The 24,980-nt window shown below is 39.3% G+C and overlaps 1 protein-coding gene across 1 annotated transcript in view; it reads left to right on the forward strand.

Annotated features, from left to right (window-relative positions):
• Sbf2 (SET binding factor 2) overlaps positions 1–24,980 on the forward strand; it is a 403,356-nt gene that overhangs the window by 284,267 nt on the left and 94,109 nt on the right.

A 24,980-nucleotide genomic window follows, 5' to 3' on the forward strand; every position in this document is an offset into this window, starting at 1 on the left:
GTCAATTTTCTGGACTGTCCAAAGTGAATGTTTGGAGAGGTTGGGAGGGTTTCTTTGTAGCTTTGGAGCCTGTTCTGGAATTTACTCTTGTAGACCAGGCTGGCCTTGAACTCACAGAGCCAAAGTGATTTTTTTTTTAATTCTACACTTCATTATAGCTCTGCTGTTCATGCCATCACATAAAATATTAGCCCTAATTTTTTATAATATTATTTTGCCTGCTCATGTGGGGGGCAGATAAGTGAGCAAGTAAACTCATACCATGGTGTGCAGAAGACAGCTTGCAAGGGTTGATTCTCTGTCCTTCCACCATGTCAGTTCTGAGAGTTGAACTCAGGTCATAAGGCTTGGGGGGCAAGCATCTTTACCCACTGTACCACTGAACCATCTTGCCTCTCCTAGCTCTTAGAACAAACTAATCTAGCAAGTTCTCTTTATTGTCTTTCTCTTATTAAAAAACAAAAAACCAAAAAACTGGCTCTAGAGAAATTCCCAAGAATCCACAAGGATGACCCCAGCTAAGATCCTAAGCAATAGAGAAGGGACCCAATCTTGATTTGCCCTGTAGTCAGACTGATGAATATCTTAAATATCACCTATCACCATAGAACCTTCACCCAGCAACTGATGGAAACAGAGGCAGAGACCCACATAGGGGCTCTGGACTGAACTCAAAGTCCAGCTGAAGAGTGGGAGGAGTGAGAATATGAGCAAAGAGGTCAAGACCATGATGGGTTCACTGAAAGAAACAGTCTACCTGAGCTAATGGGAGCTCACCAGCTCCAGCTGGACTGGGAAGAAACAAGCATAGGACCAAACTAGTCCCTCTGAATGTGGGTGACAGTTGCATGGCTGGGGCAGACTGAGGGGCCGCTGGCAGTGGCACCATGATTTATCCCTACTGCATGTACTGGCTTTTTAGGAACCCATTTGCTTTGGTGGATGCCTTGCTCAGCCTAGATATAGTAGGGAGGGCCTTGGACCTTCCCTAAAGCAATGTGCCTTAACCTCTCTGAGGATTGGATGGGGGTGGGGTGGGAGGGTGTGTGGAGAGAATGGGAGGAGGGAAGTGAGTGGGAACTTGGATTGGTATATGTAATGAGAAAAGATGGTTTTTCTTTTTAAAAAAATAAATTAAAAAAGAGTTAAAAAAACAAAATTCACATGCTGGATAATACATTTAGTGCATCTTTCTAAAATAAGCAGTAAGAAGCAAACGCTGGGAACATCTGACTTACTTTGAGCCATCTGCTTCAGGAGGCAGCAAGCTAACACGTTCAGCTAATGCTGTTTTCTCCGCATTGTCAGACTTAATAATAAAAACTTATGTTTTGAGATATGTGTGTGTGTGTGTATTTGCTTTTACTTTAGGGTCAATTATCAAAGTTCCAGTAGGAGCAAGAAGCTTATTTATCAGTTATTTGAAAAGGGAAAATTGTTTGTTGGGTTTTGGCTTTAGGGGGGTGGTTAAGGCAAGGTCTATGTAACCTTGTCTGACCTGGAACTAGCTATGGAGACCAGACTCTCCTCAAACTCATGAGATCTGCCTACTTCTACTTACCATGTGCTGGTATTAAAAGCATACATCACAATACCTAACTCAAAGAAGTTTAAATGCAAGGAACAATTGATAATTAACTACTAAAATAAAGAGAATTCTGAAACATGCAAGGATGGACTACAAGGAGCAGCTACTATTTACAGAGCTGTGTCTGAATGCCCAAGAAAGAAGTGGACTCGGAGGGCTCTCTGCAGACAGTCTTGTTAAGAAGGTGTTGCTATGGCCAGTGCAGCATAGGATGCACCCAGCAAGTAGGTAACTGGAAACTACCTGCTGCAGTGCTGGTAAGACTTGCTTGGATTTCTGTCTACTAGAATGCCACTGGGCTTCCAAGGTCCAGTGAAGTTTCACTACTGAAACTTCATGGAGACTGAGCTCTTCCAGGTATCTCACAGGCAGGAGCAAAAAAAAGAAAACAGTCTCCAGATATAGGTAGAAGTTTCTGTCCTGCAGATCGCTCAACAAATAGCCATACAGAGGCTTAATATTAATTATTAATGCTCAGTCAATAGCTCAGGTTTGTTAACTCTTAAATTTAAATTAACCCTTATTTCTTCTATGCTTTACCACATGACTTGGTACCTTTTCTCATTATGGCATGCTCGTCTTGCTTCTCTCTGCATCTGCTTGTGATTTCTCTCACTCTGCCCTTCTTCCCAGCATTCTCTGTTTGACTCTCCACGTACCTTTATCCTGTCCAGCAATTGGCCAGTCAGCTTCTTTATTAAACAAGTCACAGCAAGATATATTCACACAGTGTAAAGGAATATTCCACATCCAGAAGCAGAGAAAGAAGCCACTCCTACTGTAGTGTCCCTTAGCATCTTTATTAATAATCCTTAATATTCCCATTGACAAAGGAAAGATATTTAGAAGATTTATTTCCAGGGTCCCAAAGCAGGGCTAAGAGATGGTTTTAGGAGGAAGAGTGCAGAGTGGTCAAGGAAGGTGAATCACACAGATTGTTGGATATTTTCTCAATATGCATCTTTGGGGAATTATTTCTAGTGCATAACATTTTTAATGCAGGAAGTAGATGTAAATTGCTTTATCCTGGCCACAAATTGAAGTGAGCCAGTATATTTCACAGCCAGTGTAAACTCCTGGGATTTGCTCACCACTGCCTTATGGAGTAGACTCAACTGATTTATATTTTTTTAAATTTAACTTTTATAAGTTCTTTGAATTTTTTATACAGCATGTATGTTCATATTCACCCTGCAATTCTTCCTGGACCCACCTAACTTTTTGACCTTCTAAAAAGCAAAACCAATTTTCTACTGCCCAAATGTCCTTGGATGTGTGGTCTTTTACTAGAGCATGGTCTCCTTACCAAGGGCTACATTCTTAATTGTCTCTCCCTCTTCCACCATTTATCAATTGTCAATTACTTCATGACTAGGGATAGGGTTTTGTGCCCAACTTTATTTTCATGCTGGGATTTGGATTGGTTTGGCCTTGCACAGGTCTTGTACCTGCTCTCACAACTGCTGTGAGTTCAACAGCCCTGCTGTGTCCAAAAAAGCACTGCTTTTCTTGTAGTCATCCACTGCTTCTGGCTCTCTGATTCTTTTTGCCCCCTTTGCCACAATGATTCCTGAGTCTTGGGGTGCTGTATATATGCAGTCTCCTATTTTCTGCACCTGGACTAATAACGACCCATGTCCTGCAAAAAGCTTCTCCGATGAAGATTGAGAGATGCATTGATTTATGAGTACAATAATAAGTCATTAGGAGTCTGTTTAATACTCTGTCCGTTTAGTAGAATTATGGTAGCAGATTCTCCCCATGACCTTTGACTTGTCCGTCCACAGGGTTTCAGTCCTGTAATGTTGCTAGTTATGGATTTCATCTTGTGGCACACTGATTTCAATCAAAAAGTAATTAGTTACTTCCTATTTTAAAATAGTTGTATAAGTTCTTTTTTTTTTTTTCTTGATGTAATAAAACTTTATTGGGGGCTAGAGAGATGGCTCAGCAGTTAAGACTACTGGGTATTCTTCCATAGGACTTAGGTTCAATTTCCAGCACCCACATGGTGGCTCACAACTGTCTGTAACTTCAGTCTTAGGGATCTGACACCCTTACACAGACATACATGCAGGCAAAATACCAATGCACATAAAATAGAAAGTAATCATTTTTTAAAAATTTACTCCTAAAAAAAATTTATCAAGCCATCTTAACATGCTGGACATATGCTTAGTTGGTTCAGGGACCATGCAGAGTGTCCTGTATCAGCATGCACGTGTAAATGTATGCAGTTGGATACAACAGGGAATCTGGTACCAGCAGAGACTGTTCAGCCATGAGATGCTACACCTAAAGAGAAACCTTCAAATGAGGAGTTTTTAATCGCTGTCCTTCACAGTTCAGAAACATACCTCAGAACAAGTCACTCACGACTCTCCTATAATGGGAAAATAAATCATTCTATCAGATCAGCAAAAAAAAGAAAAAAAATTACTATACTAGGCAATGTATGAAGCTGTGCCATTGATAGTATGTTAGATGATCTTAAGAAACTTAACTTGATAGTCTGGCTAATATAACAATGATTTAAAAAAAAATTAGTCTCATCCACAATGCAACCAAACCATTGGCATTTTCTCAAATAAATGTAGCATATATACCTGTTTAGAACATTGAAATGGGGGGGGGGGACTTGTGAAATAGCTCAATTATAAAGGCAGTTGCCACCAATGACCTGAGTCCAGTCCCTGGCACCTACATGATAAAAAGACAGCCAACTCCTGTGATTGTCATTTGACCTCCATACACGCACCCTTACACACATGTACAGGCACACATGCACACACACCAACCAAATAAATAAATGTAAAAAATAATTTAAATAAAGTTCAAATGTTATTTTAAAAAGTATAAAATCTCTTTTTTTCCAGTCTCTTGCTATTCTCCAGTTGCTTTCTTAAGGAGGAATGTCATTATTGACAGCACATATTGGCAGTTTGTCAGTCCTTTTTCTCGTTTTTTTTTTTTTTTAATTAAAAGCATAGGAACAGAGATGGGCTCATCACTTTGTGATCTTCAAGCCAGAGGCCATAATGGTTTTGTTTAGTTGTGAGTTGTATATTATTTTAGAATGTATAAGCCAAAATAAAAAATTTAGCAGGAAATTAAAGAACTGTAAAATTATGCAGAAATACACCTACAACTGGCATGGCACGCAGACCTCTCTGGTGTACACTGGGGTGTCCCTCTTCTCATGTGTCAGGTGAAGGGTTGAGTCTGTCAGTGACCTTTCCTGCTGTCTTGATACAGCACAGTGTGTCTCTGTGCCCTGATTTAATTTGATACGTTTATAAATGGCAATGTTTTATTAGCATAAATAAGTTATCTGTCGTTTTGTGTCTTGTGATTGTGCAGTACACATGGTGATTGTTATCCTAATGAGTTCAGAGTGCCCAGCCTCTGGTAGTTAACTCCTTGAACAGACAGTGAAGTTGCTGCTCTGTTTATACTGTATAATCAGGGCAGAGGACAGCCTGCTAGCTACCATCTAGTGTTAGGACAGTGCTGTCACCCCAACAAGAAACCTCATGTCCCTTCCCAAACAGCAATGAATCTACTTTCTCTTGAGTCTTCCTTTGGAGGCATTTCACATGAGTAAAATCATACAATATATATTCTTTTTTTATTCTTCTCTCTTATATTACATCCTGAACACAGTTTGCTCTCCCTCCTTCCTTTATTATTATTTTTGTTCTTATTTTATTTATTTACTTTAATATGTGTTCATGTATGTGTGTGTGCACATGGGTGCATGTGCATGTTGAGATGAAATGACAATGACAGGTATCTTCGTCAGTCACTCTCCATTTTATTTTTGAGACTGGGTCTCTCTGATCTGGAAATGACACATTTGGATTGACTAACTAGCCAGCAAGCTCCAGGTATCTCAGCTCAGGTCCTTATGCTTGTACAGCAAATGCTTTATCAACTGAGTCACTTTCCCAGCTTTTCAATATATGTTCTTCTGTGTCTCACTTCTTCACTAAGCATAATGGTTCTGAGTCTCATCCATGCTATGAATCATTATACATCTTTTATTTTTGAAATAAGAATTCTTTCAACACATACCTATAGTGACTACCAAAAGCTGAGGTTAGGAGGCTCATCAGTTTGAGACCTGGACTCATAGCAAGATAGACAGACCAGGAGTAGAAAAGGATGCACCATCTATATTCAGAATGCTTAAGCTTTGTGTTTTATTTCAGCTAATTCTGTATTCAATGCAGAATTGAAATAATCCCCATTTAATAAGTATATGTATATGGTACAAAGGTAATGATTTCTCAGTTTGGAGACAAATTTTTTCATAATTTTGCAGGTCTTTAATTTCTTCCTAAATTTTAATTTAGGAATATACATCCTTTAAACATGCACAACTAAAATAAATGTTTTTGGTATACATGTTATTTTCTTTTCAAGGCACAAGAGCCTAGTAGTAGTAAACTATTAGTGTAATAGGAAAGCCTGTCGAAGCTGTAAGGCCTTTAGTGAAAAGCTTGTCAGCCTGAGGAGCAGAAAGTGAACATGAAAGCATAGAGTGCCACACAATTTCCTGTGCTCTCTTAAGAAGGTGGCCTTTACTGCTAGTGCCAAGCTCTTAGCAGTGATCCTATCACAGACCCCACCTCGCAAAAAACTAAAATCTGTTTTCTGTTTTTCATGTCAAAGACTGTTATCCCCTAAAAATTCTATTTACTTGATAGAATAATGTAGCGAGTAGGCTCAGAGGGAGGTAATGGGAATGAGAGCTGGTATTTAATGAAGTATTATTCCTAATTTGACACAAAGAGTTTATGGTTCAGAAGGACTCCCAGCCCATGATAGGATTTAAACTCTATTGTGTGTGATTCCAAAGCTCAGATGTTGGTTTTAACTCTTAATAGTGTTTTACAAATAAGTCACAATTTGTGCAGGCATACTTCTGAGAGTATCTCAAAAAACTTTTGAGAGTTTTGCCTAGTCATTTTCATGGTCGTGTCCAGAAAGGAAAATTGATCAAGCTTTGAACAAGGTCAATAACTGTTATATAATATTATTTATAAATCTCTTACATTTTTAATAACAAGCATACAAAATGCTCAAAAGATTATAAAATACTGTCTATATTTCTGCTTGAGTACTGACCTTGCCCTGGGTAATATGGATATAATTGCCCTATTGTAAAATTATAGTCAATAAGTAATTCTGGTGAAATTCAAATAAACCTTACATAGTATTGTTAGATTGTTTCTAAGAGAAAAATTCTACAGTATTATAAACATTTCACCAGTCATTAATTTTAATTGGTAAGAGACTACAAAATAGGAAAAGAATTAGTCTAGATATATTTCATTCCATATAACAGATCTCAAAGGATATCCCCCCCCCAAAAAAAATCAGGAGAGTGTGATAAAAGGTCTTCATACATCATTTTTTGCCATAAAATCAAATACTTTTAAAATGAGTTAGCAGAATGTTTGAGAGTGAGAACAGACACCAACACTCACAGAATCTGGCTTGACCTATACACAGTTTATGTTTATTACAGCAAATATACTTCTGGCACTCCAGACATTTATAATAGCTGAAAATTTAGTTCTCACTTTTATTTCCTCCTTTATTTTCTCCTTGTTTGTTACTGACTGGTTTATGTCAACTTGACACAAGCTAAAATCATCTGAAAGAAGGAGGCCTCAGCTGAGAAAATGTCTCCTCAAGTTCCAGCTATAGGCAAATCTATAGGGCATTTTCTTAATTAGTGATTTAATGGGGGAGGGCCCAGCCCATTGTGAGTGGTGCCATTCCTGAACTGGTGGTCCTAGGTCTAGGAGAAAGCAGGCTGAGCACACCATAGGGAGCAAGCTAGTAAGCAGCTCCCGTCCATGGCCTCTGCATCAGCTCCTTCCTCCAAGTTTCTGCCCTATTTGATTTCCTGCCATGACTTCCTCTGTTGATGAACTGTGATGCTGAAGTATAAGTCAAATAAACCCTTTCTTCCCCCAGTTGCTTTGGTCATGGTGTTTCATCACAGCAGTGGTAACCCTAGCAAGGACATTGATTAGGGCAGTTCAGCACCTTTCTTCTCTTTTATCACAACCTCCCCTCATTTTCTCCTTCAAGTTCTAAAGATCTGTTGATTTCTCCTAGTGCTCCTGAGAAACTATAAATTATAATTAATTTGGAACTACCATTTTTTATGAAGGTTAGTTTCTGATCGCTATTTAAACTGGAGTAATTTATATCAGATTATCAAGATATCTATTATTGTGTTTTCTAGTGAGTGATTAACAGAATTTTTAATTTTCTTGAATTTATATATTTTAATTAATGCTCTTATTTTTTTAATTTGGATTATGTCTTAATTTCTCATTGGAAGTTACTAAGAGTCTGCAATTGATCTCTCCTAATTTGCACTTTTTTGTTCTAATTTTCTGTAAACCTATTTAATAACCTAGAAAATTGGTAGAATCTCTTTTGTATTTTTTCAGGAGCAATTTGTCCCCAACTATGCAAAACTTTCTTTAGTTCTTCAAACATTCTTTCTAAAGTATCTACATTTGAATCTGAGAGCAAAATGTTGTCCATGTAATAGTAAACTATAGATTCGGGAAATTGCTTATGTGGTATTTCCAATGACTGACTTACAAAATATTACCACAGGATGGGGATATTTAACATTCCTTGTGGGAGAATCCTGCATTGATATCTTTTAATAGACTGAAAATTGTTATACATAGGCACTGTGAAGGAAAATTTTTCTCTGTCTTTTACTTGCAAAGGTATAGTGAAGAAACAATCTTTTAAATCAAAAACTATAAGAGGAGCCGGGCGGTGGTGACGCACGCCTTTAATCCCAGCACTTGGGAGGCAGAGGCAGGCAGATCTCTGTGAGTTCGAGACCAGCCTGGTCTACAAGAGCTAGTTCCAGGACAGGCTCCAAAACCACAGAGAAACCCTGTCTCGAAAAACCAAAAAAAAAAAAAAAAAAAAAAAAAAAAAAAAAAAAAAAAAAAAAAAAAAACTATAAGAGGTCATCCTTTAGGCAAGAGGGAAGGCAAAAGAATTCCAGATTGTAGAGGGCCCATTGGTTGAATCACTTTGTTTACAGATCTGTCACCATTCTCCATTTTCCAGATTTCTTTTTAACAAAAATTACAGGAGAATTCCAAAGGCTGGTTGATTCTTCAATATGCTGAGTGTCTAGTTGCTCCTATACCAGCTGTTCTAAAGCCTGCAGGTTCTCTATTGTTAAAGGTCATTGTTTAACCCATTTAAGTGTCTTAGTTAACCATTTAAAGGTAGGGCCATTGGTACCTCTGAAGGTTTGCTAGTTGTTTTGTGTTTTTACACAACCTGAATGGTTGGTAACTTTTTTTTACAGTACTTTATAATATCCTTCCCAGAAAAATAAGTTGGTTTATGTTCTATTTCTCAAATTGCAGGAATGTTAATCTGGGCATTTCATTGCTACAACAAATCACAACTCCATAGATTCACTGCAATATTAGCTATATATGGCCTCGATCTTCCTCTCTGTCCTTCTGGCCCTATGCATTCAGCCCATTTTGTGCTTTGTTTTACTTGAGATAGGGTTCCAATTCCTAGGAATTGAACATCTGCCTCCTGAAGAGACCAATTCAGATGCCAAAATTCTGGAGTAATAGTAGTCAAATTTGCACCCATGTACAATAATCATTCAATTACAATGTTATTTATTCATACTCTCAGCTTTGGTCTTTGATAATTTATAGAAGTCTGCCAAAATATACATTTTCTATTTTTTCCTGGAATTTTTTATTCATCCTCCATGTTTATTCTATCATCCAGAGCAGTATGGTTTTTTACAACGGGTACTGGATTTTCTAATTTTTCTGGGGAGGTGTATCCTCCACAGTGACTGGGTATGACTGGACCACTTTTGACTTGAGGGCCTGCAAGAGGGCCCCCAAGGAGTTTCCCTATGGTATTGGGTTGCCTTATCTGTCTTTTGTTGATCTACATTCATTGGTCCAATGTTGGCCTTTGTCACATCTTCTACATAATCCAGAAGGTTGATACCTTTTATTTTTGTCATTCCCAGGGGAGACATTATTTCTAAGAATGCCTTGTCTACAATCCCTTCTCAGATATCCTATTCTACCACAATTAAAACATTTGGTATTTTGACACCTCTTAATACCTTTGGAAATTGTGCCTCCTATCCAAGCCTGAGTATTATAGTCAAATGACTCAACATTGGCTGTGTGCAGGATCTATTCATCCATTGGTGATGATCTGACCTTTAGGCCCAAGTATCTTTTTGCATTCTATGTTGGCATTTTCTAAAGCCAGAGTTTGAATGAGTACCTATCTAGATTCTGGATCTGTTACCCCTATTGGTAGAGCTGTAGTTAATCTTTGTAAAAAGTCACTAAAGGGTTCTCTGGAGCCTTGTATGACCTTAGTATATGATTCAATTCTTCTTAGTCCTTGAGTCCTGTCCCAAGCATTTAAGGCTGCTGTATGACATAGGGACAAGATGTGTTCATTGTAAATAACTAGACTCTGTGGATCAGCGTAACAGCCCTCACCAAGAATTTGATCTTGGGAGGCCTCAAATCCTTTGGCTCTACCTTGGTATTCCAGGGATTTAGCCTCCTTTGTCCAATAGCACTTCCACTGTAACTGTGGCCCATCTTCTAGCACTGCTGAGACTAATTGAAGATAATCATGTGGCGTAACCCTATTGCTTGAAGCCCATGTCTTTACCATCTCCCTAACAAATGATGAATGCATGCCATAAGATACTACTGCTTACTTAATATCTTTTAGATCTTTCATACCTATAGGTTCCCATTTATATTCTGTATATTTATTTGAGTATTGGGTGTTTGCTGGCTTTTCAGAGGTAATAACAGGCTATGTAGCTCAAACTCTTGATAAGTCATCTCTGACTCTGAGAGGTACTGGTGATGTTAAATCCCTTGTGTGTTCCTTCTATTCTTATCAGTTTTGACAAATTCCTCAGTCAATTCAAATCTTTTTATCACTGTCTTTTGTAAAGCCTGAATCTCTTGACCTGTGAATATTTCTAATGATTTCATGAAAACAGTTCATTTCTGGTTTTCATTCTGCACATGTGATTCCAAGGTTTTAAATTTTTCCATTAATGATACCTTCTCATCCTTAGAGATTATTTGTATGGTGTGTAGATTGCCTCCCTGGATTGATGTTCCATCCACTAGCTTATCATAACTTTTTAATAGATTTTGATTGTCAATTTCAACAGTATGAATCCTTTCAGATAATCTCTAAGTACCATTTTCTTACCCATTGACATGGATTGAATTTTTCCTGTCAAATTAAGGTTATAATTTTTAATAGTATGAATCCTTTCAGCTAACTTCTCATTACTAGTCTGTAATAACTGTATCATTTCTAAAAGTTTCTCATTCTTGACTCTGTTATCAAACCATTTCTTTAAGGATATAGCATGAAGAACAAAATAGCTGCCATGGCCACAAAACTATATGTACTGGGTAGTTCATATAGCTCTTGCAGAAATCCATTCATAGTAGAAACAAAAAGATTGTTAAATTCCTGAATGGTGATATAGTCTGCAATTAATTATCTTAGGGTTGGTTTACAATTTTCGAATTTATTTTTTTAATCAAATTAGCTTACCTTCATTATAATTTTTAGAAAATTATTATAGGTGTAATAATCAAGATTTGCCAGCAGGCGTTGCAGTTACATCAGTAAGGCAGGTCCTAGATCAGTCCCTGAATTACCTGCGACTTAAAATCACTAACACATTTTTTATATACTTAAAAGCAGCACACCCACGTATGGAGAAGGTTGGAATTGGGCAGAAGGTCAAAGAACCCAAAGCTTGCAGGCAGCCATGAGGTTACTGGTCAGAACTTGGGCCAGGCAGTCACAGACCCAAATTGGGAACACAAGCCTGTGTTCCAGGTGCAGGGTTAGCGCTCCTCAGGTCAGAGCTCAGTCTGATCAGAGCAGGTCTGGCAGCAGCTGAATACCCAGATCTAAGCTTGGGTAGCAGAAGTGAGACACATAAGCTAGAGAAGCCACAGAGGAGTTGTACCAGGAAGCCATGGTAACTCAACCACTTAGTAGACCAAGCCATGCAGGTGGTCACAGGCCAGCGGGAAATTGCCAAATCACTGCAGTGGGCCAACCAAGCCAAACCTTACACAGGAGGGTAATTCAGCTGCGTGAGATTGGAGGAGGCTTTGAGGGTCTGGGCAAGGCCTACGAATATCATGGACTCAGGCTACATGGGCACCATTCTGTTGGCATACCACTGAGTTCCATAGTAGCCCTTAATGGAGTATAACAAAGGCTTATTTCTTGGGGGATAAACTCACAGTAAGGGTAGAAATCCGCAATCCCCTACATATGCTGGAAGCTAGAACTGAATCTAGCAGCAAAGAGAACCATGCACACTTTTCATCTGCATTTATAGTATATGAGACCATTCCCAAAGTGGGCCACTATCTCAAAGGCTATTGGCTGAAGGAGTTCCCACAACACTTACATACAGGCAAATCATTTGGAGGCATTTTCTTGATTGAGAATACCACTCCCTGTACATCTTCCAGCTTGTGTTGATAATCAACCAGTCAGTACAGTTGTTCATGCTTGCATTTACAGCACTCAAGAAATGTAGGTAGTTATTGCCCATCCTGAACTAAATTTGAACAAGACCTTATCTCAAAAGAAAATCTACTGCTACAGATTTTTTAATTGATTATTAATAATAAAATTAAAAACAAAGTAAGTATAAACTGCCAATTTCTAGCTTGTACTTTGTGGACCTATAGAGAGAAAAAATAGAATTTGCATATTTTTAACTTCAGAGATAGATCTAATTTAAATTATAAGTTTGAAAGACTTCTACAGAGATACCTAAGACAGAAGAGAAATGAATACAACAGGCCAGAAACTTGGAAAACTGTAGAACAAAATGGGAAGAAAGCCAAATTATGAGACTGCACACAAGAGCCTCATTGTGGGGAAGGGGTGGGAAGGTCAAGCAGGCTACACAATGCCTTCTTGGAAGAACAGTCAAAGTTACTAATTTGATCAACTTTTAATATGTACTGCTATTAAAAATTAACTGAAAATATTGAAAAAGGGAGTACAATTATGGGCCAAAGTCAGATACTACTTTATTACACAGTAGCATAGAATTTGATTTACTCTTTATTTTCTTTTTAGAAAACTGTGGCAGATTGGAGAATTGTTTGACAGTAAGAATGGTTAAGAACAATGCTGTCTCCTTCCTAAATCTGAGATAACAGGAAATGGGAGAGAGGGTACCCAGTAGAAGGTCATGGAGAAGATGGAGTCTGTGCTTGCAGAGTACTTCCTGTTAGGAATTTTTCCTAACACAAGTTCTCTACTGACACAAAAATCCCAATCAAGCCAAATCACAACAAACCAAATTAAGAAATACCCAGGTTTAAGGGGATTCCTGTGCTCTCAGGTGGCCCCAAGGGGGAACCTGGAGGCCACAAATGCAACCACTGGGGCGGGGGAGGAAAGAGACCACCAGGAAACTTTCCAGGGAATCAGTTTAAATAGACTGAGGGCGTGGTCAAGATTTTGGTGGGCTCCTCAGGCGAGTAGGGTCAAGACTTGGCAGGCACAGGGATGGGGCTTCCAAAGATGGAGGCCAGAGACAGGGGCCTACATTCCAGACTGTTTGTATAAGGGATAACAGGAAGCTGAGGTGATTTGTTGACTAACATCTAGGCTCTCTTAGGAAAGGGGGCTTTGACTCAAGTCTGGCTACTTCCTTCGGGCATAGGACAATGTGGGGAGGGGGAGAGCTAGGTGTTTATGGGTCCACGCTCAGCGAGAGGTGTGGCTGGAAAGGCATCCCATGTACTGTCATCCTGGAGACGTCAGGCATTTGTTCCTTGGGGGAGGTGAGAAGGCAGGTGTCTAGGAAAAAAATACTGCTATCACCAAAGATGAGTGTGCTGGGATGAGGAGCAGGTAGACCCTTCATTGTGGCATCCTGGAAAACCAGAGAGTGGAAGGTCCTGTCTGCTGGACAGACCAAGTGTCCTGAGTAGGTGCCCGCTTGAGCCTGGAGAGATGGTACCAACATGGGTGTCCCAGGAGCTTGGCAGCCGAGGGGGTGGTGAGGATTACTGTGTGAGGTCCTGTCCATCAAGGTTTGAAAGACCTAGGAGTTAACTTTTTGAGGAGTACTGTGTCCCCTGGAGAGAGTGGGGCAGGTTTGGGGGCATTAGGGTCCACTGGAATGGGGGCAGAGAGACAACTGGTGAATGGAAAAGGCTTAAAAGGGAGAGGTAGGGTAGGTATCCCACCAGTGGAGGTGTTTGGACTAGGAGGTGATGGTTAAGGGAAAAGGGCCAGCCATAAAGCAGCTCAAAAGGTCTCAGGCCCATAGGAGAACATGAGGTGGCCCTGAGGCGAGTAAGGGCAATGGGGAGAAGGGAGGGCCAAGATAGCCTGAGTTCAATGGAGAGCTTAGTTAGTTGTTGTTTGATGAGTCCATTGTCCATCTGGATGGTTGGTGAAACACCAAACCGAGGGGTGATATGGTCCAGGAGTACCTGAGCCACCACATCTGCTGTTTCCCTGGAGACCGGAAACACTTCTATCCATCCTGTAAAAGTGTCCACAAGTGTTAAGAGATAACAGAGTTTTTTATGAGTGGGCATATGGGTGAAATTAACCTGCCAATCTTTGCCCAGTTGGTGTCCACGAAGCTGGTGTAGAGACAGACGTATGTGGAGAGCCCCTTGTGGGTTGGCCTGGGCACACATCTGGCAAGAGGAGTGAACCTGTAAAATAGAATCTCGGAGATGGGTGGGGTCAAAAAGGGGCTGCAAGAAGTGGAACAAAGCTTTGGGGAAGCGGCTAAGGATTTTTCGACCCAGTAAAGGTGCTGGGCAAGCAGGTATCACTAAGAAAGAATGAAAAAAAAAAATGTCCTGCAAGAATGCAGGGCAGTGACAAAGTTTTAAGTGGGGAGGAATGGGTCTAGTCTACCCCTATAACATAAGGCCCGAGTGAGATGTTAAAACAGAATAGGTAGCTCCCGTGTCCAATATAAAAGTAATGGACTTACCTGCTACCTGCAGCTTTACCCAAGGCTCGGATAGGGTTACGGATATACCAAGTCTGGGCAGTATCAATCCTCTGCAAGACTGAGAAGTTCGAAGACTGGCACAGTTTCACTTGCCAGTGTTGGTGAGACCAGACCTCCATGGCGTGGCATAGAGGACAAGCCCACATGGGGGCATTGTGATTTCCAGTGTCCAGGTTGCTGGCAGATAGGGCATAACGTTGGAGTAGGTATAGTGCAACATCGTGTCACATGACTATTTAGGCCACACTTGAAACAGCTTGCCTGTGAGGTTGACTTAGGCTGGGCTCCATCAGGGTAGAGCCTTGTGCTTGGCTTCCCTTGTCCCACTTCCTGCGACCTTAGGGCGGCTGCTAAAGCCTGTAGGGTAGTTGCCTGTTATATAGCCTTGTCTGTCAGGAAGACTCAGCTGATTCTTCTCGGGCATTAAAAACTTTAAAGGCCATTTTCACCAATTTCCGTATAGGAGTTTGGGGACCCTCCTCAGCCTTTCTTAACTTTTTCCTACTATCTGGTGCTGACTGAAAAATAAAGTGGGTAGCCAAGACCGTGGCTTCCACTGGGGAGGCTGGATCTAGCTTGGTATGTTGGACCATGGTCTCTTGTAACCGATTTAAAAAATGGCTGGATTTTCATCTGCTAGCTATGTAATCTCTCAAATCTGTCAAAATTAACTACTTTTTCTGAAACCATTTCCATACCCTGAAGGAGAAAACAGGCTATGATGTCCCGCCTCTGTTGGCCGCTTTGGCCAGGTTGGGAGTCCCAGTTTGGTTCTGTGGCCGTCATAGCCACTTCCCCCACAGGGACCGTACTGTCTATCAAATGAGTCTGGTCTGTATATTACCTAGCTGCTGCCTGAATTCTGTTTCGCTCCTCGGGAGTGAGAGTAGAAGCTTGAATGATGTCATGTCAGGTAAGATCATAGGTCGGGGACAGATAACGAAACTAATGGTTCCGTGCTAAATTAGTTGATATTACAAATTTCTGCTAACATTGTGTAGTTGTATGCCTTCTGTGACTCAGACTATTGTGTCACCATTAATAATATTCTTCCTTGTGGTTAAAATCTAATTTTATTTGCTTTTTCACAATACCTGTGAGGTTTTTTTTTTTTCTTTTTTTTTTTTTTTTTTTTTTGGTTTTTCGAGACAGGGTTTCTCTGTGGTTTTGGAGCCTGTCTTGGAACTAGCTCTTGTAGACCAGGCTGGCCTCGAACTCACAGAGATCCGCCTGCCTCTGCCTCCCAAGTGCTGGGATTAAAGGCGTGCGCCACCACCGCCCGGCTACCTGTGAGTTTTGAAGGAATTTTTTACAAGATAGCAGTACACATAGCAATTCAAAATTTCAAGATTAGCAAATAATAAAGAGTTTGTTTCTATTCAAGCATGCCCTAGAATGAATTTTCTGAAATCGCTTCTGTCTGTTGTTTGCATTTTGAGTGTCTCTCAGATCAACAAGACGTTTGTATTGGGCCAGAATCCTTATCTAATTGCTAGGTAATTTGTTTCCAAGTTAGAAATTTGATAACTAGATTTTACCTTGTAAAGGTAATGCTATGTTACAAGGAAGGCTGTGGGGAAAGCAAACTTTTGTACTTTGTTGTTTTTCTTTTAAAAAAAATAAGTTATTTGTTTAAGGAGGAAGTTAAGGAGAGTTGCAGACATTATATTTGACCAAAGTGAAAATTTGTTGTCTTTTCTATCCAAGAGAGTTAACTGAAGCTTACATCAGCGTGTACAGATGCCAAAGTGTAATCATGAGAAATCAGCACAACGGGAGTGGAATTTGAGTCCTAAGAAAGGATTGAGAGTTTAGAAAATTATCTAGACAATATAACTTTATTTAGAACTAGTAAACTTTAAATTTTATAGAATAACTGACTCGTGTGGTTGAGGGAGGTACACCGTTGTGTAATAATGAGCAGTTACTTGTTACTTAGACAACCATATGCTCAGTTTTAGTGACTCTGTTTCTGTGTTTTGAAGCTTGAATGTGATAGTACATTTTAGAATTACCACATCTCTGGTGTGCAAAAAAATGTTCATGGTTACAGTATAATATGTCCTTAGATACCAGTGTTATACAATAAAACATGTTTCTGAATACAGATCTTATTTTACTTAAACATTGCATCTATTCATTTATATCTTTTACTTACCATCAGATTTTTTTCTTAAAAATTGAACAAAACAAGTTTCCATATTGAAAAATGTTTTAGGAGTACTTACTGTTACACACACATACAAGTGAAATATCAGTTCTTTTATCTTTATGATTTTTGTGTGTGTACAAATTTTTGGGTTTGGTTTGGTTTGGTTTGAGATAGGTTCTCTCACTGTTCAGTCCAACCTGGGCTTAACGCAGTATCCTCCTCCTTCAGCCTCCTAATACTGGATTATAGGCAGTATGCTACCATATTTAATTTGTATATATAATCTTAAAACTATCATCAAGGGACTGAAGTGATGGCTTACAGATTAAGGGTACTTTCTGCTCTTGAAGAGGCCCTAAGCTCGTTCCTAGCATGCACGTAGCAACTCATAGACAACTCCAGTTGCAGGGAATCCAGTGCCTTTTTCAGACCTTTGCAGGCTCTGCACACATGTGGTGCAAATGCATACATTCAGGAAAAACACATATAGACGTAAAATAAAAATAAAAGAATCTTTTTTTAAAATATCATCAATCCCGTTTTCTTTTTGTTGTCAATAGTCAGTACTTTCAGTGACTTCTTTAAGCAGAAAATAGACTAGGGCACATATCTCTGAGAAACATTTATAAATAAATTGTGGATTTTTGTTTCTTTGAATTAACTTTGAAAATCATCCTCGCAACCCAAGCCATTATTAAAAACATTTTTTTAAAAAAAACACACAGAATTCTACAGCAAGACACTTGAATACCTCCTTTTAAGGTAAACCACAATCTACTCACTTACTAAATGTGGAAAATGTGATGGCAAAGGTAGTTTGAAGTCAAGCACAGAATGCCTAGAATGCCATGTTAAGGAGTTTAGACTAATATTATTCTCTAGTCTCTAAGGAGTATACAGTACTAACCTTTCAGGATCTTAGAGCAGTGCAGATAAGGAGGCTTGAGAGATTGCTAGGTCATTAGCAGGCCGGCACACAAGACGAGCAAGATGAGGCAATTTAGGGAGGAATGCAGATAGGTACTAAGAATTGCTATCCCGGATGCCTAGAGACCAGAGAATGCAAATGAGTAAAGCGAGCCTAAGGAAGAGCAGGTTCCTATCTGCAGGGCAGCAACTGTTCAGCTCCAGCAGCTGTAGCCATGCAAGAATATTGTTAATACATCTATCTATGTTTGTTTGGAGAAAATTATAAATTTGGACATTATATAAAAATGTCTTCTTTTGAACTAATTAAAAAATAAAAGTTCCGGATAAGGGGTTCGTTAAGTGCTTGATTCTAAGCACAAGGACCAACGTTCAACTCCTCAACAGCCATTAAGAGCCAAGCTTGGTGGTGTGTGCCTGTCATCCCTGGGAGTGTAGAGACAGGCAGATCCTGGGGAGTTACTGATCAACAATTTAAAGGAAACAATGAGCTCCACGTTCCGTGTGATATCCCATCTCAAAATACAAAGTAGAGCGAGATAGCACAAGAAGATATCCAAAGTCAGCGTCTTGTTTCTACATAATGGTAAGAGCATATCTGTCTGTCTGTCTGTCTGTCTGTCTACCTATCTCTATCTCTCTGTCCTTCTGTCTGCTTGTCTGTCACACACATACTTTTTTCTTATAAACCTCCTAAATAACCAAAGTAACCCGTGCAAACTGCTTACAGCTGATGCGATGTCAGCTTCACAATCTCTCACTTTTAATTCTGACTATAAATTCTTATGGTGTATTGTAAGCGTGGTGGTTTGAATGGAAATGGCCCCCATAACCTCATATATTTGAATACTTGGTCCTTAGTTGGATGGAACTATTTTGGAAGGATTACAAGATTTGGCCTTGTTGGATGAAGTGTGTCATTGATGAGAGTAGGCTTTGAGGCTTCAAAAGGCCGTGCAGTTTCCTGTTGGATCCCATCCTCTGACTTGTGGTTATTGTCTTAACACGTAAGCTCTCAGCTATTGCTTCAGTACCATGCCTGCTTCCGTTCTCCCTGCCAGGATGGTCATGGACTAACCTTCCGAAACTGTAAGCAAGCCCCCAATGAACTCTGAGTCATGGTGTCTTATCACAGCAATAGAAAGGTACCTGAGACATTAGTGAAAAGCCCTAAAATGGGAATCAGACCTGAATTTGAACTCTGGCTTATTCTGAGATCTTAAACAAATGTCTGGGAGAGTGATAAGTAAAGGTGGGATGAGGCGGTACACGTAGAGCACCTGCTGGAGTGACTGGTGTATAGTAAATACACAGTGAATGTTGGTGGGCTGAAGAACAGGATGGACTTCCGCCACAGACTGAATGTCTACCTCACCAGTCACTGCATATGCACAGAGGTACAGAAGAGACACTGAAGGCTCCCGCAACAAGACACAGTTCCTAATCTCACTGAGCATGGCTGAAGTTCCACACTCAGGCCAGCATTCATAATTACTATCTTATACTACCTGGAATGGGTCTGTATTCTCCATTACCATCTGTAATTCTAGCTAGAGCAGGAAGCAAAAAAATCTCCCATTTATACTGACTTTCACACCAGTGAACATGTAAGCAAACTACACACATATAAATACATATACATATAAATCATATAAATACATTTGTGTGTATTTGGTGCTATTGAATAAACCTAAGACTCCACACATACTAGGCAAGCTTCCTACCAGTGCATTATCTTTCTAGCCCCAAGAAAAATACCTATACTTCTTTATAGCTTTATCTGTATAAATAGCTTTTCCTCTATAATCACAGTGCTGAAAAGTATTTTGACTCTGATTCACAGTGGAAGAGAATGATCTTTGTGAATGAGCTGAAGTGTTCCAATGGGATTTTTTTTCTGTATTTTTCTATGCCCTTTCACCTCCGTAGGGCCCCTCAATAGTTCTGGTACCTGTTCTGGTCCTACTTGATTGCCGGATACTTTGATTTTTTCAGTGGACTTTACTGTATTTCTTAGGTTATGGGTTTTCTGGCCTTAGGATAGAAATTATAGTTTTGAGGTACCTGCTACGTGCTTTAATTGGAAAATGTAGAACTCATGACTATCTTTATGAATAACAAAAGCACAGATTTTTATCAACTCTTTGTCCCTAAATCAAACTTTGTAAATAGACTATTCTTCTAGTTTAATTTTGCTTAGTCAACACTTTTTCCTTTCTAGTAGTCAGCATTGTTAACATTTTTAAGAAGTCATAGACTTGATGGGGAGCTGTGGGGGAGCTGCTGAGTTACAGAAGAAATTACTGCAGCAGGAAGTGAACTGTGTACTATTATAGACACTCAGTGACTCAGCAGATTCCCTTTCTGTCTGAAGTGCAAGCGTTTGGTTTTTATTTCTCTAGCTTTACAGTTGTCCTTTGGCACTGATAGGTTTTCCTGTGATTTGAGAGACGTAAAGACAAACTGCTTTCAAGGCTTTGAGTATTGATTGGGATAATGAAAGCAGGGGAGCCCTCAGTCAACAGAGTGCTGTACTTGTGATGATGGGGGATTACAATGAAGAAGTCGTAGAACCATCTGGAATGCCTGGGAGAAATTGGTTTTGTTGTACCCTTGGTGGATATTTTTAGCTAATAAAATTAGATTTAGAATTTTAATCTTGGAAGCGAGGCTGGAAATATGCAACTAATCTTTTAGAATTTGGCAAGTTCTCTGTGCATCTCTAAAATCTGCAGCAGTAATAGGACTGAGATAGGCATTTCTGAAGATGGATGTCAGTAAATGATAAAGATTTCCTGGGCTTGATAGTGTAGCTTATTAGTAGAGGACCAGTTTCGAAGTAATGATGTCCCAGCACCCACATTAGGCAGCGCACAATGGCCTATAACTCCCAGCGTCAGGTAGTCTAATATCCTCTTCTGGCTCTACAGGCACCTGTACTTATGTGCACATACCCATACTCGGACAGACAGACAAACAGACACGCATCGAATAAAGAAATTAAAGAAGACAGAATAAATATTGTAAAAATAGTTATATTAGCTAAAGCAGTCTACAAGATTTAAAATGCAGTCGCTGTCAAAATTCTAGTGACATCCCTCACCGAATTAGTAAAATAATCCAAAAATTCATTTGTAAGCACAAAAGACCATGAACAGCCAAATAAATCAGAAGCAGAAGGAGCAATGCTGGAGCCATCACAATACCTGATCTCAAAATATACCACAGAACCATAGTAGCAAAAAACAGTATGTTACTGGCACAAAACAAACACATAGACCAGCAAAATAGAATAGAGGACCCAGAAGTAAACCAATTTAACTACAGCCACATAATTTTCAACCAGGTTATTTAAAAATTGAAAAGAGATTACCTCTCTAACTGTGAAAATTGAGTAGGTATATATCAAAGAATGAAACTATTCACATCTCTCACCATACACAAAAATTAATTCAAAATGGGATCAAAGATTTTAATGTAATATTTAGAAACTTAGAAGATGCTGAAGGAAGAAATAGGTTAAAAAGATACTCCAAGATTTCAGCATAGGCAAGAATGTTTTTTTAAAGAACTCTGTTAGGAAATAATCCCAAGAAATCACAAATGAAATTAAATGAAATGTAAAGCCTTTTGCATAATAAAAAATTATTATCAGAATGAAAAGAAGCCTGTAGAGTTGGGGAAAGTCATTGCCAGCTATACCTGAGACAGGGGCTTAATGTCTAATAAATAGAGAGAACTGCCAAAATTACCAAGACAAGTAAATAAATCGGTAAATGGGCTAACGAACTTGAGGCAGTTCTGAGAAGAAGAACTACAAATAACCAACAAGCATTTGAGAATGTATGTAACATCTGTATCCATTAAAGAAATGCAAAATATAACTGCTTTAAGATCCATGGCTGTCACAAAGAGCCCATGACAGCAAAGACTAACAAGAATGTAGGGAAAGAGGAATCCTTACTCACTGCAGGTAAAAATACAAGCTGGTGCAGCCACCAAAAAAGTCTGTGGAGATTCCTAAACCTAAAAATAGAACTACCATATTACCCAGCTAGGGGCTGGAGAGATGGCTCCATGGTTGCCATTGCAGAAAACCTGGATTCAATTCCCAGCACCCACATGGTAGTTCACAACCATAATTCTAGTTCCTTCAGATCTGATACCCTCTCCTGACCTCTGCAAGTACCAGGCACACACATGGTACACATACATATAGCAGACAAACACCCCAACACACAAATTAAACAAAATTACCACTCCTAGGCATCTACCTGAAGCAATTTAAGTAGACATACTATAAAGATACTTGCACATCCAGTGTTAATTACAACACTATTCACAATAACATGAAATGGAACCAGTCTAGATAAAGAAAATGTGGCATATACAGTGGACATTTTTGGCCATCAATAAAAATGAAATCACAATATTTGCAGGGAAATGGACATGAGTGGAGATCATCATCATGTTAAATAAGCTAAATTCAAAGACAAATACCACATTTTCCTTATGTGTGTGTTTGTAGGTCATAAAACTAGAAAGAAGATAGTGAAGGGGTGGAAGAGATATTAAGGGAAGTAAGAAATAGGGTGGTGGGATATATATTAGTTACTTGTCTGTTATTGTGAAAAAACACCATGACCAAGGCAATTTTGAAAATGCTTAGTCGGGCTTAAGGTCTCAGAGGGTTGAGAGTCCATCGTGGCTGAACACCGTGGCAGCAAGCAGAATTCATGTTGGCTGGAGCAACTGAGAGCTCACATCTTGACCTGCAAACAGGATGCAGAGATAATGCTCTGGGGACACTGGGAATCTTTTGAAGCCTTAAAGCCCCCCAATGACACACCTCCTCTAACAAGTCCATACTTCTTAAACCTTCCCAAACAGTTCTTTCAAACTGGGGATCAAGTATTCAAACATATAAACACGTGGAGGCCATTCTCATCCCAACCACTACAGGATACATGTAATATAAAGGCAGAAGGGGATAGTCTTTGGGAGGAGGAAAGAACTGTCAGGAGGGGTTGAGGGATATGAGGGGGGGATTTAAAAAAACAGTATAGCTTAAGAACATAACGTTTTCTTATTGTTATATATTTATCTACATTACCTACATTTTATACAAATTTTAATAAGATTATTTAATCCTCTCCCTACATTCCTAAATTTCACTTAGTTACAACATATTTACTTTTTAATATGTTGCTATCTATATTTGTTTTGCTACAATTTCAGTTAGAATTTTTTCATCTGTTTATGAAACATTGAGTTACATTTAATTTTTTGCATGTATTTAAATAGATTTTAGTTACATTTACATTTTTGCATGTATTTAAATAGATAGATACACACATACATACATACACAACCATATATATAGTTTAGTGCAGACCTATGTGCATACCATGCCTCACATATGGAGGTCAGAGGATACCCTGAAGGAATACGTTCTGTCCTTCCATCATCGGAGTCATGGGAATTGAACTCAGGTCATGAGGCAATCCACTGACCCATCTCACTAGCCCATCTGTTTAACCTCTTTAGCCTGTTTTTAATTGGATTGTTTGCGGTTGCATTGTGTTAGGCTAGGTTTGGTGATCTGCTGTCTCAGTTCCATATATATTATAGGATCTGTTATCAGAAGAAGTTTGCAGATATTTTCTCTGCCATACAGGTTATCTCTTAACTCCATTATTTCCATGCTACACAGAAGCTTTTGAGTTTGATAAAATTCCATTTGTCCATTTTTACTACTGTTGCCTATATTTGGTAGATTATACTGTGATTTATAATAAATATACTTGATCTTTCCTATTTCTTGGCACAATTTTCAAAATCTTTGGAATCTCTGAAGTTGTTGTCTTTCTTTTGCCAGTAAAATGACTGACGTTTGGAGGACTCTGGGCATCTGAATATAGAGTTGGTAGGAGAACTAACAAGTTTAGAGGGCAGGAACTTTCATTCCATCAGGAGAAAGCAAGAAACTGAAAGTTTGGCTGGTCACCAGTCAATCATGTCTCTATAATGAAGCCTCTGTAAAGACCCTGAATGGCTAGAGATATAGTCGAGTATCTGGCAATCACACAGTTCTGGGTTCAATTCTCCTGTGCGGGTATGGAGGAGGATGATAAGGGTTGGAGAGCTTCCATGTTGCTGAATACAAATATTCTTGTGCCAGCAGTATAGCAAGTTCCTATGTTGAGATACTTTGGAATTTCACCTTGTGCCTGTTATCTGAGCATTTATTTGTATTCTTTTTTATTTTTTATTTTTTTTATTTTTATTAAAAATTTCCACCTCCTCCCATATCCCTCCCCCTCCCTATTTGTATTTTTTAAAGTGTACTTTGTAATGAAACAGCAGCTGTGAGTAAAATGACACCTTCAATGCTGGGAGCCATTCTAGCAAATACCAAACCCAAAAAGGGGTTTTGGGGAATACCTAATTTATTTCCTGTCCATCAGTTCTGCTAGAGGCTTGTATTTGTTATTGATATCCAGAGTTGGGGACAGACTGAGAGATTGATTCCATCATATGTGGGATATGATTAAATCTAGGAAGATAGTGCTAGAATTATCACTTGTATTATAGAACTGAATAGTGTGAATTTTTTTTCACACTATTTAGTTCTATAATACATCGATCCATCTGGTAGGAATCTTCGTCCGGCGATGGATGGAGATAGAGACAGAAACCCTCATTAGAGCAACGGACTGAGCACCAAAGGTCCAGTTGAAGAGCAGAAGGAGGGAGAAGATGACCAAGGAAGTCAAGACCATGAGGGATTGGTCCACCCACTGAGACAGTGTGCCTGAGCTAATGGGAGCTCACCAAATCCAGCTGGACCGGGACTGAACAAGCATGTGATCAAATTGGACTCTCTGAATGTGGCTGCCAATTGGGGCAGACTGAGAAGCCATTGATAATGACACTGGGACTTGTTTCTACTGCATGTACTGGCTTTTTGGGACCCTAGTCTATTTGGATGCACGCCTTCCTAGGCCTGGATGGAGGGGGGAAGGCCTTGGCCTTCCCACAGGGCAGGGTACCCTGCCCTCTCCTAAGAAGGGAGGGGAAGGGAAGAGGGTGAGTAGGGGAACGGGAGGGGAATGGGAGGAGGGGAGGAAGTGTAAATTTTTGAATGGAAAAATAAAAAAATTAAAAAATTAAAAACAAACAGGAGAACCAATGGA

Source organism: Chionomys nivalis, chromosome 8 (genome assembly GCF_950005125.1).
Source record: "Chionomys nivalis chromosome 8, mChiNiv1.1, whole genome shotgun sequence".
Taxonomy (NCBI): domain Eukaryota; kingdom Metazoa; phylum Chordata; class Mammalia; order Rodentia; family Cricetidae; genus Chionomys; species Chionomys nivalis.